We start from the raw sequence: 17661 nt of genomic DNA, 5'->3' as shown, positions 1-17661 counted from the left end.
GCCATTTGTGTTCATGTGGGTTTTCCCTGGGTGCTCCGGTTTCCTCCACAGTCCAAAGACATAGGCTATAGGTGAATTGAATAAGCTAAATTGACTGTAGTGTATGTTGTATGTGTGTGAATGGGAGTGTGTGGGTGTTTCCCAGTAATGGGATGCAGCTGGAAGGGCATCCGCTGCATAGAACACATGCTGGAAAAGTTGGCTGTTCATTCCGCTGTGGCAACCCCTGATAAATAAAGGGACTAAGTCGAAAAGAAAATAAATAAATGAATGAATGAATATTACTACTACAACTAATATTAATAATATTAATAATAATCATTTAGAGCCTTACATACTTTCTAGCCTCTCTTGTAAAAGTGCTTCAAACTTTTTTTATTGCTCATGTTTTGTTTCAAGATTAAGGTTCAAGATTTAGAATAAAAGTTACTTGTCAAATGTTTTCTCTATTTAAAAACAATACAATAATGAAAGATGAATTTCCTTATGTCAGATGTTTTTTGTGCACAGCTGGATGTTGGATTCATGGAAAATAGTTGATTGCATTGGCCAAAACTGATCTCACCAGGACTTCGTTTGGTCTTAAAGCTTTTTTCATGGGTTATTTTTACTATTTTAGATGGCATAGCAGCCAAAATAGAACAAATGATTTCATAATTGTAAAAATTTCTGGACCTTTGTCAGTAAGGTGTGAGTCTTCCGAATCACCCAACCCCCCAACCCCAACCTTTAACCAACTTTACCCCCTAGGTACACTTAAAAAATTAGTTTTTCTCAAAGTAATTTATTTTACTTTAAATCAGCATATAAAAAAACAACAATAAATAAATAAATAAATATATATATATATATATATATATATATATATATATATATATATATATATTTTTTTTTTTTTTTTTTTTAATTTATTTATTTATTATTAAATCTGCTTTAATGTAGCAAAACAAAACAACAAAACAAATAAGACTTTCTACAGGAAATACTGTTGAAATTTTTGATGAAATAAAATGTTATAGTTTGAACTAAAGTTAAATTATATATTGAGAAAAAGCAAAATAATTAAGCTGTATTTTAAATTTGATTCAAAGTGTAACTGTTTTCAGTGTAGCTTGCAAAGTTAGCTGAGTTGCTAATGTGTACAAGTCATTGGATGTACAGTAGTATGCATTTTGTTACACATATAATATACACTAAATATTTCAGGCTAAATAATCAAGCCTTTTTAGTCCAGAATTTAATTTAGCATGCAGCAATGAACTGATTTATTATGTTCATATTGCATATGAACAAACATTAAAATAACTGCAGGTTGGAAAATTTTATTAATCAAACAAACAAACAAACAAACAAACAATGAGTAATGTTCTGAATGTGGGTGCGATAAGGAGAATGTAACTACTGTACTTAAATAGTACTTAAAGCATTGTAAGTTATCAATATATAACATACAAATAACCAAGCTGGAAAAATAAAAATGCAAACAAACAAGTTGGGTGTCAGTAAAGAAATTAAGAAGCATGCAACTGCAGCATACGAAAGGGGTATATGCACAGCTAGTACTTCTCCCATGCTGATAAACTTTTGGGGATGTTGTTATGTAATTAATTTACAATCAGTTAAAAAGACCTCAGCATTCATTTAGTTCAAGCGTAAAACGGGCTGAAAGACTTTTTACATGCATGTGCTTTGCAGGCACAAAAAACTTCATTGAAAATACTGGCGTAAAATAAATGTTTATATTTTAAAGACATGGTGTGAAAAACATGGAATTTAGCACAGTGCTTATTGTACATTCTGAGACCCACATTATAATGTACAGTTGAAGTCAGAATTATTAGACCCCCCCCCCCCCTTTTTTTTTTCTTTTTTTAAATATTTCCCAAATTATGTTTAACAAAGCAAGGAAATTTTCACAGTATGTCTGATAATATTTTTTCTTATGGAAAAATACTTTTTTGTTTTATTTAAGCTACAATAAAAACAGTTATTAATAAAAAAAAACATTTTAAGGATAAAATTATTAGACCTTTTAAGCTATATATTTTTGATAGTCTACAGAACAAAACCATCACTATACAATAACTTGCCTAATTACCCTAACCTTCCTAGTTAACATTAATAACAAAGTTAAGCCTTTACATGTCACTTTAAGCTGTATAGAAGTGTCTTGAAAAATATCTAATCAAATATTATTTACTAGCATCATGACAAAGAAAAAAAATAATTTACTATAAATAAGTTAGTACAAGTATTTTGTTTAGAAATGTGTTTAGAAATTAATGAAAAAATAAACTGGGGGGCTAATAATTCTGACTTCAACTGTATATCAATCAGGCAGTAGAGATCATTGATTTTTAAAGGAAACAGACCTTAAACATGCCAGTTTTGTAACTGCATACTATTCACCGGAAGTCTTTGTCCCAGTTTACTGAAAATAAAAAGCCCTCATGCAAATACCCTATTGTAAAAATACATGACAAAAGGAGCATTGAACTCCTTAAACAGTCCATTTGAAATAAATATCATTGTAATGTAAAGCAAATATTCTAACCAACCAGTTAACAACAAGCAAACTAATCAACAAAACAAACTAAAAGAATGAAAGATAAAAAAAATGTTTGTCATTAAATGAGAAAAGTGTTTATGCGGTTTAACAGTACAAAAAAACAAACAAACAAATAAATGGTATGTTTTTGAACAACAACAAGTAACCTCTTAAAATATAATTTCAGTCAGTCTCCTAAAAGGAGACCTACTATGCCGCTAAGATGTAAAACAAGTATTCTATGTTTCTAGAGGTTTTGTACATGCAGCTCAAAATACACCACAAATATTTTTATGACTATTTGAAACTGGCCTCATTGGCTTTGTTTCAAAATTGTGCCATTTTGGTGACTGTCGCTTTAAATTCAAAGGAGATTGTGCTCCCATCCCTCTTTTACAAACAGGGCAGCGCTGCAAACTCCTGCATCAGCATATCTGCAGATTTAAAACAGTATTAACGTCATTTCTGTGAACAGAAAATGTCAAAAGAAGTGACTCAGAAGTAGATGTTCCGTGTTCATTTGTACATCCTTTAACTTATAATGCCTCTTAGTCGCTGACCTTATCTAAAGCAAGTAAAAAAATGAAAATGGCTGCTAATGAGGGAGAGATTGTCACTATTGGTCAGAGCTTTCCCCCTCTGATGACAAGCACAAAGCAAGAATGTCAATTAAAGTGTTTCTACAGACTGGTTTTATCAAGTGGAATTATAGAAAAGCAGAATACATATTAAAGGCTGACTAGATTCACTTGCTGTTGCCACACAACTATGTTTAAACCCTTTATAATAGTGATTTTTGCATAACAGGTCCCCTTTGAACAGTATTGGTCAGCAGTTGTAAACAAATTGACCCACATGGAAAGAACCTATAAACATATATGTATAATATAGGTTTTTATATAGGTTTCTGATATATATATATGACATATATAAATTTTGTCATTTTCCTATATATATATATATATGCACATATATGGGTATATATATATGCACATATATGGGTACATATATATTCACCTATAAGTAAAATTATTAAAATACAGCTGCTGGACAACATTGTTTAAATATTTTTTTATTTACTTAATCAAATAGTACAAGAAATTAATATAGTACAAGAACAAAAATAAGAGAATAAACAACAATAAAGGAAAGAAGAACAAAAGACAAACCATTGTGTTATATATCTTTCTTTTCCACTATCGTCATAAAAGAAAGAATTGACCTTGTAAATGTTTCAGGAAACGTGTAGACATCATAGCTTTCCATCTCCTCTCACTTATTTGCCATATAGTTAAAATCCATAACATGCCAATTACAAGTGATACCAAATTTAAATGGCACATACATACGTTTTTTGCTCTTTTTTTAAAGTTAGTTCTGAGTTATTGCCTTGATAATAGAAAATATGAACTAGTCAAGGCATCGTGTAGGCCTATGACAGTTGCCAAAGTGAGATATGAGCTATATAGGAGACAAATTATGTATGAACAAAGGGTTTATATGTGGATATGAACAAGCAATACAGGAGACCTATTAGGCCTGCATTTGCACATATGCACCTCGATATTGACTATATGTGGCATATATACACATTTTTGCAGTATATATATTATCATATATGTGCATATATACTGCATATAGGTTTCATATATGCACATATATCCTCATATATATTTTCTTTCCATGTGGGGAGTGAACTAAGGTGATGTGAATTCTTAAAATAGCATTATAAGTTACAAGCTTATAAACAAACAAACTAAAACTATAGCATATTTTGCTCCTTAAAATAACAACCTCAGCTTGCAAATTTTAAATAAACAAAGTACATATTTTGCTCCTTAAACTTTTTACAGATAAAATGCTGATCATTACTAATTAAAATAATATATTACAATGTTAAGCCAATAATAAAAGTAACTAAATGTGTTACATATTTACTTTTTAAGCAAAGTAATTACAATTATATAAGTATTTATTATATATATATATATATATATATATATATATATATATATATATATATATATATATATATATATATATATATATATATAGATTAAGTTATAGGCTTAACATTGTGTTGTAATACTTTTAAAAGTATCTTTAACCAACAATGTTGTTCAGTAATATATTAAATATATACATTTGTAATATGATAGATATCATTGAATTGAAGATAACAGTCCAACACAATAATAACATATTTAATGGTTTAGAGCTAAATTGTTTGAAAATGTATTCAAACAGATCATACAGTCGCTGACTGTACTGTATGCAACATATTTCCAATCAGACGGTGTCAGTGTTTGCCTGCTGTCCCTTGCGCAGGTCAGTCAGCGTGAAAGACAGCTCTACAGTGAGTAAAGTGCTGAGACTCAGCCTGACTCCTCCAGTCTGAGTAATTATCTAGTATAACTGCCCATTCTGTCCATCCTCTGCAGACTGGAGAGCAGAGTGTGTGCCTGTCAGCACTACAGAAAGAGAGGACGGCCACCGACAAGTATTTGCCTACCTCATTATGTCATTGTGGTGACACAATAGCAGCGGTTTTATTTTTTTTTTTCTTCTTTGTCACTGTGACAAAATATTTTAGTTTGGAAACTAATTTCCACAGGGGCCCTGCATCATTACACTTAGTAGTAGTTAACTTGTGAGAGATTTAAAGGGACAGTTTAGCCAAAAATGAAGATACTTATACTTTACTTATTCCAAACAGTTTCAATAGTTTTTTATTTTTATTTTATTTTATTATTTTTTTATTGAAAACCTGTAATTATTGTTTTCCATAGTATTTTTTTTTTTTTTTTCCGAATGCACTGTAAAAATTCTGGGTTCCACACAATGTTCTAACACAAACCCATAAAGTTAAATTAATAGTTTTTACAAAAGTAAGTAGATTGAACATAACACAATTAAGCTGTCCCACCAACAAACTCAAAAATTGTGTTGTGTCAACTCATTTTAAATAAGTAGTTCGAACAAGCAGCGAAAATCTATTTTTGAGTGTAGGATAGATGTACAAACTATTCCACATTTTAGTTGTTTGAAAATGATTTTGAAAGTTAAAACAACTTGCAGTTACTGAATTTGTTGATTCAACTTAACATGGTACATTTTGAGTGTTTCAGTGTTAACTAGTCACTGTTTATACTAATACGTTTTAGTTTTAAAACTGCAAATGATCCACGCTCAACCTGGCATTTCGTCTAGCATTTCTGAAAAGTTCTCCATCCACACTAGCCCTCTGAAAACACTTATCACGTGATCATATACACACACACTGTCATGCGCTAAAAGCTGCTTCAGTGTATTCTCACGTCTGAGCTCCAGGCAGTCAGCGGGAGCTCTGGGCACACTTGCCCGGCTGAGAGCAGCCGAACGTCAGCCAGTCCTCCTTAAATCTGCCACTAGATCTCTTCTCCAGATAAGTAAATATACCTAATAATTTCTGTATCCACGTACACTGATTCTGCACATTTGACCGATTGCTTGCCTTTATTTCCTATATTGTATAAACTTATTATTTTATACTTTTATAATTATTATTGATTATTAAAATTATAACTCAATAAGTATAACTTCAACATTAGCGAAACTTAAGCATTTTAAAACTAAAACATATCAGTGTAAATGGGGCCTAAGTCTTAGGGCTCTATTTTGACGATCCATTCGCAAAGTGCAAAGCGCAGGGCGCAAACGCAATAAAAGCGTGTCAGAATCCACTTTTGCTGATATAAAGATGGAAAAATCCATTTTGCACTGTGGCGCATGGTCTAAAAGGGTTGAGCTTATTTTCTTATTAAGTTATTGGTGTGTTTTGAGATTAAACCAATCAGAGTATCATTTCCCATTCCTTTTAAGAGTCAGTTGCGCCGCGCCATAGCGCATTTGCTATTTACATGACAGACTTTGTAGGTGGAAAAACTGAGCATTTTACTAGCAAGAAAACAGTTAAACAGAGCATCTACAGCACGAGAATCAGAGATGAGCCTCCTCATTTTTTACTTTAGCTTTCACTCTTGTGGATAAGGAAACTTCTTGTACGCACAGATATCCTTTAGCCTATAAATAATTAATTTTGTTTATTAAGCGCAAAGATCTGTTTCAAAACTATTTCTAAATTCAGTTATAATTTCCAGCAAATGCATAAATGAACAATAATAACGAAGTGTGGTCAAAAAACTGAGTTATGACCAAATACACATGCTGTGCCTCATATGGTCTAAAACCTGAGAGGTGGGCAAATCTAGGCTTGTTTTTAATAAAACAAATATAAATATGCATATAATAAATAATACTGCTAATAATATTAACATTATTCAAAACCAAAGTGTTATGAATGAACTGGGAAAAAAAACGAGATGAAGAAGGCATAAAATTATGGTTTTTAAATTTATGTAGACTAGAAAATAATGTTTTGTAATATTTTAATCCTTTATATTTATATTCTATATATATATATATATATATATATATATATATATATATATATATATATATATATATATATATATATATATATATATATATATCCTTATTATATCCTATATAAATCTTTAATGTTTTAATTATTTTTCATATGTAAAGATATTTGCGTATTGCTGTACATTATGTTTATAGTAAGCAATGTGTAAGCGAGGCGCATAACTAACCCGCTCTGCACTGGACTTTAGACCGGCTTTGTTCTGGTCTTTAGAACAATCTATTAAAGTTTCTCAAAATAGTAATGCACCAGCAATGCGCCTCAACACGCCTCCTTATTTAGACTAGAACATCTATGGGCGCACACTTGAGCGCAAATGAGTCATCAGAGTTTTGCATTATATCTACTCTTTTATTGCATTACTTTAATTTTGTATTTAATATAATATGTTAGTGTGAGGGTGTTTAGTAGTTGTGTGAATGGGACTAAGCACCTTATGTGTGTGTCACTGACTGAGGGAAAACGTTGTTTGTGATGAGCAGTGGTCAAATGACTTTAGTATCTACACTTGCTTATGGTTGTGTTTTTTCTGAGGGACAAAGATTTCATTTGTGCATTTTGGTATTTCAAAACAATATAATAGAGACATTTACCATACAACCTTAAATTTTCTTTTATGATTTTTAATAATTTGTTCAATGATAAATTCTGGCAAACACATTTTTGCCATTTTTTTCCATATATTTTATGGATTTTTTACAGCCTAGATTAAGTTCAACTCAATCTACAAAAAAAATTAAGTTAAAAATAGATAATTAAATAAAGTGCAAAAATTTAGCTATTATTTTTAAGTTGAGTGGACTATTTTTTTAAGTATGGTTCTCTATGTTCAACAGAACTAAACAAAGTCAAACAGGTTTGGAATAAGCAAAGCATGAATAAATTATGACATTATTTTCATTTTTGGTTAAACTATTATTTATTATTAGTTAAAACATTAAATCATCTGGAAATAGATTTGCTTTCAGGTTCTGGACAGCAAGTGGGGAAGTAAAAAAAATTATATTCAATACTAAGCTGTAATAGTGTATACAATAATTTATATGCATTGTTGCAATGCAAATTAACAGTAATATTTTACATAATATTATAATAAAATAATTTATAGAATTTGTAAAACTAACTATTCTTATTCCATGACATACATTGTGCAATTAATATAAAATGTAAAAATAATTGTATCAAATTTAACATGTAATACACAAAATATTTTTTTAAACAATAAAATCATTATGCTTATGATAAATTTTAAATTCTAGAAAATATATATAAATTATTAATTTATTTAGAATGAGTTTATAGACAATCTTCTAAAAATTTCCCAATGAAATTTCTGTATGCATTGCAATGCATGTGTTGTGAATTTAACTTACCACTGTAATTCATCAATATTAATAATAATAATAATAATAATAATAATAATAATAATAATAATAATAATAATAATAATAAAAGTATAGGCAAGGCAGGGCAAGTTTATTTATATAGCACATTTCATACACAATGGTAGTTCAAAGAGCTTTACAGAAACAAGAATAAAAGAAACAAGAAAATAAAAGCAACAAAGAATTGAAAATTATTAAAAACTAATTACAATGTTTTAAAACAGGTTTTAAAGGAATTACATTTTTTCAAATTATTTTATAATTTTATATAATAACTTTATAATGAATACTTATTTTACTTACTTATTATTTAATATAATAATCATTTAAATTAATCAAAAAATGAAAATTTTAATATAAACTTCATTGTGAAATATTAATAATATTGCATAATAAAACACATTATCATTATCACATTATCAAATAATTATTAAAAAATACATATTACTATACAAACATGTAACAGAATAGTTTTTATTCAGAAAGTACATTGCAATATTGTATAAATAGAGCACTGCATTATTCATTATGAGTATTTTTAATATTATCTAATATACTTTGAGATAATTAATTTATGATAAATTATATTTGTGCCAGATTCAGCTCGGTCTACATTTCATTCTGACTTAGATTGTGCAAACATTTTAAAATATCTGAATGATCATAAATTCAAACTGTATTTAGTATTTAACAGCGTTATAGTTGATGTCCTTTAAGTATGTTTTATACTTTCTATGCTGCTCACTTGAGAGGTGTATTGATTTTTGTTTTCGTTTTTATTCACAGACATTCCTTTGTCCTTCCATAGCCTGACACTTATTTTTAATCAGTCAGCTGATGTCTCTTGGCTTATAATTTGTGCCCAGTTGACAAGAAGAGAATTTAGATGTCACAGACTGAAAAAACCACTGTAACTGTGCTTAGATCAGCAGACACTGGGCACTCTTCTTTACTGCAACAATGGCATGCTCCTATATACTCAAAACAAGTCTTGTATGAAATTTATTAAATATTTCACGTTTATGTTAAAAATGTCTGTTATCCATTTTAGCAGGCACTTACCAGAAAGCCCACCGAAAGATGCTACACAGTCCTTGCGAATATCAACAGTTTAGATCCTTTAGCACCATCAAATGAATTCGCCATCCTGCATTGAAGAACAAAAATTGGTATAGAAACAATTTAATTCAGAAATGTATACACAGGGATTACAAAGCTTTTCAACATGTACTGTAAGTGCATCAACCCAGCTAATAGGGAATGTTCTTAGGTCATCCTGTAGTGTTCTTTCACTAAAAGATGTGTAAATGTTAGCACATACCATCAATAAAATATAGTTTATATTAATCAGGAGTTGCCACAGCGGAATGAACCGCCAACTAACAATTCCAGAATATGTTTTACGCAGCAGATGCCCTTTCAGCTGCAACCCAACACTGGGAAACACCCATACACACTCTGTCACACTCATACACTTCGAACAATTTAGCTTATTCAATTAATCTATAGCGCATGTCTTTTGAATATTGGGACATCAGAGCATCCATCCATCTATCCATCCTCAACATTTCCATACTGTGTACATGGTTAACAGTATGTTACTGTAGATTTTACAATGAATTGGGGGGGATCAGTTCTTCTGCATCTAAATTCAGTACTGCAAATGACAAAACTGCAATAGATAGCACAAAATTGCAAATGACTGTGAAACAGATTTATTTTTTTAACAAATTATTTTGTGAAGTATAAACAGTTTCCTTTAGACTGTTCAGTGTCATGGTGTTACGATTTAATAATTAAAAACAAATAATCATAAAACTGTGCCCTGGTTTTTAATTTTTGGGTGCACTGCACCTTTATTTAATTTCATAAGGTTACCATGGAAATATAAAATAATTTTTATTGAACATAACTTTGTGCTTAGCCAAAACATAAACTATAACAAAAGTAATTGATTCATGAAACCAAAGACTGTACACCTAAAATGAATTCAAAGTCAGGGTAAAAGTCAGAATGACTAGTCGAGGAACGCCTCCTATAGACGGATTTATGAGTGTTGGGTGCCCGTCATCACCGGAGGTCAATATCTCCACATTTTCAAAAAAAAAAAAAAAAAAAAAAATATATATATATATATATATATATATATATATATATATATATATATATATATATATATATATATATATATATATATAAAACATTATAACATTTTTATAAATAAACCACAGAATTGGTTAAAACAACTAAATTCTTGCATGAAAAACCATTAGAACTTAATTTCATAACACATTAATTATAGAGCTATTGAAGACAGGGGCAAATGTCTGAGTGTTGAGGAAAGTCTGCTCTTGATGGATACATGAGAAATGAATGACGTCACCCCCTGCAAAACACACTTAAAATCCATCCATCTGTCCATTCTACCTTCCATCCATCCATCCATTCATCCACCCACCCACCCATTCATCCATCCAATAAAAAATAAAATAATAAATAAATCCAAATAAATAAATCCAAATAAATAAATAAATAAATAAATAAATAAATAAATAAATGTTAATTTTTCCTCCAATCTTAAAGCATTCCCTCATATGGAATTAATTTTTTTGGTAATTTACTCACCCCTTGTGTCTTAAGATATTATTATTATTTTTTATTCCAGCTAATAATATAATCTTATTAAACATTAATTATGGCTTCAAAAGGCTTTTAATGATGAGGAATATGAGTCTGACCTTGCAAAAAACATTGGGATGCAAGCTTTAGTGATTATAAAGTACATCTTTTTAATATGAAAACAGAGTTAGTGCAAGACAAACATTTGTGCTCAAAAAACACTTATTTTTTCCACTAAGACATTTATTCCTTGTTTTTCATGGTCTAGAAACCTTTGAAGCTGCAAAAAAAAAAAAAAAAAAAAACATTTGGAAGTTCAAACCACTAAAGCATCTTAGGCATCTGTTATAGTGGGAAACATCCTGCAAGTATTTCTTAAAAATACAACTATTTATTTTTGATTGAAAAAAATGAAGTATGACAAAGGCAATGGGGTAACTTATCAGTATTTGTTTTATTATTTCTTTTGGAAGTGAACAAATCCTATAAGTAAAAATCACATTGAGGAAGAAGTGAAGAGAAGAGGGACAAGGGAGGGATTTGATGAAGGAAGTCAGGACGGTCTCCTTGCCATGCAATTTAATCACTGTATACCCAGGCAAGTATTGACAGTTGTCCTGTGGAAGCTATTAAAGTTGCTGTCCAAGGTTAAATGAAATTGCAGTTTATCAGGGGAGCATTGAGAAAATAAGGGAATCTGCTGGAGCCGGCTGATTAATGTGGAGCATGATCAACACAAGGGGGTTCATTAAACCATACATCACCAGGGTAATTTAACATGTCATCACGCCTGCCGTCTCCCCCTCAACACGTGTATTTATGTGTGTGTGGGGGTGTGAGATAGTGTGTTCTTTTTTGTCACGCTTACACTGTACATCAAAGAATCAGTGTGGGTTTGGCTGTTGGCAGGTCTGATGTTGCAAGGAATGACGTGCAACATTGTGCTACTCTCAAATCAAATAACAGTAATTGATAAAGATGCCTACATTTGGTGTTGGTAAAGGTCTATTAGAGTGGAGGATGGGTGAGAAGTGACAATGAAAAATAAACCTTTAGATATGCATACGTGTCAAATTTAGAAGAGCACCCACCCTCCACACCACATTGAAAGAAAGAAAGAAAGAAAGAAAGAAAGAAAGAAAGAAAGAAAGAAAGAAAGAAAGAAAGAAAAACAATGCAAACCCATCAACAAGTCATAAAATTACCCCTAAATTTGTTCTTAGTCCGTCAGTCAGTGCCACTACATTCATTGACTGATAGTCAATGGTTTCAGGGCGATAAATCATGACTTTAAATAAAAGCAGGAAAATGTGGCAAGTCAAAATAAAGCAATTAATATAATAATACTTGTATCAGACCTGCGCAATGGTCAGGAAGGATTTTGGAACATTCACTCTCACTCTCTCAAGGTCATGCCAAAGTATCTCAATCTGGTTGAGGACAGAACACAGGGCCACTGCAGAAGGTGTATTTTCTTCTATTGAAACCCTTCTGTTGTTGATTTAATTTTATGCTTTGGGTCTTTGTCCTTTTGCATTACACATTCTCACTTGAGCTTCAGTTTACCAGACTTCAAGTTTTCCTGCAAAATGTCTTGATAAACTTTGGAATTCAGCAAAGCAGCCCCAAACCATGATGGCCTATAAAGCCCATTTTACAGTTGGGATGAGGTTTTAATGTTGATATTCTGTACTATTTTTCTCCACACAAAGGGTTGTATGTTATTTCCGAACAACTCAATTTTGGTTTCATCTGTCCACAAAATATTTTGTCAGTTTTGCTATGGAACATCCAAGTGCTTTTTGCAAACTATTTGGACAGAAGTGGATTCCTCCACAGTGTCCTCACATTAATTTCATGTTTGTTTCATGTTTTACTTATTGTAGATTAGACAACAAAAATGTTAGCATGTGCCAGAGATTTTTGTAAGTCTTTGGCAGACACTCTAGGATTCTTTTTCACCTCATTGAGCGTTCTATGCTGTGCTCTTGCAGTCATCCTTACAGGAGAGGATAACCACACCTAAGGAGGACAGCAAGACTGCTAAACTTTCTCCATTTATAGACAGTCTGTCTTACAGTGGACACATGAACATCAAGGCTTTTAAAAAATACTTAATGTAACCATTTCTCGCTTCATGCAAGTAAACTTTTTTCTTGCAACAGTATGGACAAAAAAAAAAAAAAGTTAATGTAAGAAATATCAGATTTTTGATGAACCATTACTTTTTGTCAGTTTCAAGTTATAAATACTATATATACTAATATAAATAATATATAAAAATTAGTGCTGTCAAAATTAGTGCGTTAACGTTAAAATTTGAAATAATTAACGTGTTAAAAAATGTACGCAATTAACACAGTTGCTGTTTTTTTTTTATTTCCTGTTGTGGCCGACATGTGTTCAACATGCAAAGAAATATGGCCAAGGAAGCGCTTTTTGAAGGCTGAGTATAAATTTTCAGTATAAAACAATTAATGTCGCATCACCAGGCTCTCCAGCGTTTTCTCCAGAGTTTCGTGCAATTTCAGGTGTTTCATTTTTAACTTTCGACTTCTGTTTTAATGGAATTTGATACCGCATGGTGAGCGGAAAGAAAAACTCCTAATATTGGAGTATTGGTGTCTTATGTGAATGTACTCAGAAAGTGACATGATGTCATGAGCTGTCAGACAGCACATTCATCTGCCTTTCAGCATGAGCCCTCAAATGTGTCATTAAGTTTGACGTGTTTCCCCCTTTTCAATACATTCCTAAACATAATAGTTGGTCCAGAGTGTAATTTTAAGGCTTGATTGGGTTTATATGATGCAAAGCAAGGTTATTATAGTTAACTAAAACCAACGAAAAAACGAAAACTAAAATGTAAAATAATTGTCGTTAACTGAAATAAAAATAAAAACGAGAGTTTTTTCAAAAACTAGAACTAACTGAAACTGTGTACATACAAAACTAACTGAAACTAACTAAAATGATAGCAAAAACCTCCTTCGTTTTCGTGTTTGTAAATGTATTTAATACATAATACTGTATGCCTAGGTGTTTGTGTTTGACCCTTTCGCACCTCAGTGTCTCCTGCTGCCATTGACCAGATCGAGCCGGCTCTCCTCCAGTCATCCTCGCTGTTGCTTCCGCGACAAAAACAGCCAGTGGACGGACATGACAGCAGCACGGTGACAGCATTAAATAAAGATACTTAAAAGTGTTACTTTAACACGTTTGTGCCCAATAATGGGTTTTATTTCTGCATCGCGATCGCGAACGAATCTTTTTAACCAGATCTTCTAAGTGAACCGGTTGAACTAGTTCACCAAATCGAACTGAATCATTTGAAACGATTCGCGTCTGCATTAAGCACTTATCCAGCAACTACTTACTTTTTAACAAGCCTAATACCCCCTCTGACTCTAAATAATCCAATATATAATCTCATTTAGTTATTAGAACAGCAACGTTGCATTGAGAAGCGGTGAACCGTTAATACTGCGCATGCGTGATTCATTGAGCCAAACAAAATCAGCTGTGAAACTGAACTGAACCACTGAACTGAACTGAACTGGAGCAACTGCTGCGCGGGTAAACCGAAGGCTTAAATGAGATGTGATCTGATGAAAAACGTAAGTTTATTTCACAACAGACAATCATAATGGAATTTAAGTAAGTGAATGATTCAGTTGGGTTGCAAAACTTTACTTTAAGACTTTTCTGATCATTTTAATTGACTGAAATTACTATTGCTGACTACATAATGTTGAGTCCTAAAATCTGCATTAAAATCTGCACTTCCCATCACCAGGCACGGATTAATAATTTAAAGGCCCCTGGACACAATGTCTTGAAGGCCCACTATAGCCGCACCCCATAGTTGAATTAAAAAAAATAAGATTAATATAATATTTGTTAAATAAAATTAATTTGTAATGTATTGCCCACATTTATGAACTTATTTATAAAGCATTTAAAGCACACTTTGAAAAAAAAATACTAATACAACTAGGGGAAATTAATGGATTTTAATATACTTGTTCAAGTTCACTGAAGCAGTACTAAAATTTATATTTAAGGGTATTTTTAATGTATAACTTCTACAAACTTATAATGCAAATGATTTGGATTACACCTGTCCAATCCAGTTCTAGGAATCTGAGTCCTCCATAATACACACACTTACTAATGATTCCCACTTGTCTAAAATCTAAGTGCGGACGGGCCCCTGGGCCTGTGCCCATAATGCCCATTGGCAGAGATGTATAAAGTACTAGAGACCCATACTTAAGTAAAAGTACAAGTACTCTATCAAAAATTGACTTGAGTAGAAGTAGAAGAGCTCTTTAAGCACCATACTTAAGTGGAAGTACTAAAGTATTCAACATTTTTAGTACTTAAGTATTGCAAGTAGTTTATTTCAAAATTTACTACTCAAGTACTGAAAGTAAAAGTACAAGTATTGTGTAATGTAGTTATTAAAGAAAGTCAAAGTCAAAAGACATCATATTGTTTTGTTTATTTTAAATATATTTTTTAGGGCACTTGATTAAGCAGAATGAAAAGAAACATGGCTTATGATACTGTTTTTCTTTGTAAATAGTTTCTATGGTACAACAACTCACAACGTCAGGCCCTTTTGCCAGAAAATCCTCTCACTGATGAGATTATTCAGCATGTTCACTCACATACATTCTCTCTCTCTCTCTCTCTCTCTCTCTCTCTCTCTCTCTCTCTCTCTCTCTCTCTCTCTCTCATACACACACACACACACACACGTACACTGCCCTGCACACACCTAAATGTACACTCTCACACATTCATACACTCACACACACACAGTTCTCTCGCTATCTCTCTCTCTCTCACACACACACACACACACATTTTTGTGAATTGTGGGGACATTACATAGGTTACGATTGTTTTTATACTCTACAAACTGTACTTTCAATCGCTCTAACCCCAAATCCAACCTCTAAATCCAACCCTTACAGGAAATTATGTGTAGTTTTACTTTCTGAAAATAAAATAAAAAACATTTAGTGTGATTGAATTTTATAAATAATGTCCACATAATTCACCATCTCCTCATAACATCTGTGTAATACGGATGTTGTTATACATATACATGGGCACACACACACACAAACACATATAAATACACTCTTTTACACTCTCATACACTCTCTCTTACACACACACAGGTACAATCACAGTTTCTCTCTTACACACATTATTCACTCTCACTCACACACACACACACACACACACACACAAACACACACTCACACTTTGGGAGTTTTGAAGTTTGATTGGTTAATATCACAATGAACAGGAGTTCTGTCTTCTGGAAGCGCTCGTGAAACTAAACTAAACAAGCAAACTAAATCCTGTTGCACTAATTCACTTGATTTGGATTTTTTTGTAAAAAAAAAAAACAACAACAACTACAGGAAAGTGTGTATATTACTGTGTTTAATAAAAATCTGAAATATTTTATGGCTTATTGCTATGATTTAGTTTACTTTTTTTTTTTTTTTAATTAAATTTGTCTTACACTTAATATTTTCTGTAGTATATTTATTAATTATGGTACTTTTACCATAAACCAACATCTTAACCATTTGGTAGAGGCTGATATTTTAGAAATTATGGGATGTGTTGAGAAAAAAATGCATTGATTGTGTTAAATTAGCGACATTAGGAGAAATGCAATCAAAAAAATTCTATTGCTGTTGTCTTGGTGTGACAGTTAAAGGGTTTTTTGTAATACAATTTTGTTCTTTAATACAGAAGTCAGATATATGAACCGTACCTTTGATTTGACCTGTTCAAAGAAAACACACTTTCTGAATGTATCAAACAAAACTCATGCACAGAAGACAGCATGAGCATTTACAGCTAATAAACTAATGTCTATATTATCCCGCCTGCTTTTTGAGCGCTGACAGGCGAGGTCTTATGATTGGTTTCTTTTCACCTGCTCAACAGAAAGGGCTTTAGAAATGAAGCGCTGTTCAGCCATGGCGGAAAGAATACGCGGTTACCACAGGTAATAGACACAGTGAAGAAAACTTGCACATCAGACACGCTCGTGTCTGGATGGATCCACAGCTTTAACAGCCAAGAAGAGAGGAAAAGTTACCTTACAAACAGGCCAGCTGGTCAAATGTCCAAAGTGAGAAAGAGAGAGGCAGAGGCGAAGTTTTACAACATTTCTCCATAATAGTGAAATATAGCGGCTTGTGTGCTGTGCCGCCTCACCGCGCCTCCGTCCTCCGCCATAGTATTGCGACATCGCGCATAGGAGATAAATGACGTCATTACGTAATAACCGGTTATGATCTATTACTGAACTGATATCGATCATTTTGACACCCCTATTAACGAGTAACGATGCAGCACATAAAAAATCTATCGGAGTAAAAGTATTAAACTCATGGAAAATATGTACTTCAGTAAAAGTGGAAGTAGGAGAAAAAAACAATACTCCAGTAAAGTACAGATACTGCCTTTTAGTACTTAAGTACTGTAGTGAAGTAATTCTACTTCGTTACTATACATCTCTGCCCATTGGTTAATCCGGCCCTGTCCATCACTACTGTATGTCTAACTTGAGAATGGGTAGATTAAAACTA

At 32.0% G+C, this 17661-nt stretch overlaps 1 long non-coding RNA gene across 1 annotated transcript; it reads right to left on the bottom strand.

Annotated features, from left to right (window-relative positions):
- Window positions 1-1230: 1230 nt before the first annotated feature.
- On the bottom strand, window positions 1231-14553 carry LOC141378075 (uncharacterized). Its single transcript, XR_015511271.1, has 3 exons — window positions 14100-14553; window positions 9479-9563; window positions 1231-2982 (listed from the first exon to the last, which is right to left on the bottom strand). It is a non-coding gene; the product is annotated as an uncharacterized LOC141378075 (long non-coding RNA).
- Window positions 14554-17661: the final 3108 nt, after the last annotated feature.

The sequence above is a fragment of the Danio rerio genome, chromosome 16 (genome assembly GCF_052040795.2).
Source record: "Danio rerio strain M-AB ecotype USA chromosome 16, GRCz13ab, whole genome shotgun sequence".
Lineage (NCBI taxonomy): Eukaryota > Metazoa > Chordata > Actinopteri > Cypriniformes > Danionidae > Danio > Danio rerio.
This window is presented reverse-complemented; position numbering and strand designations above follow the sequence as displayed.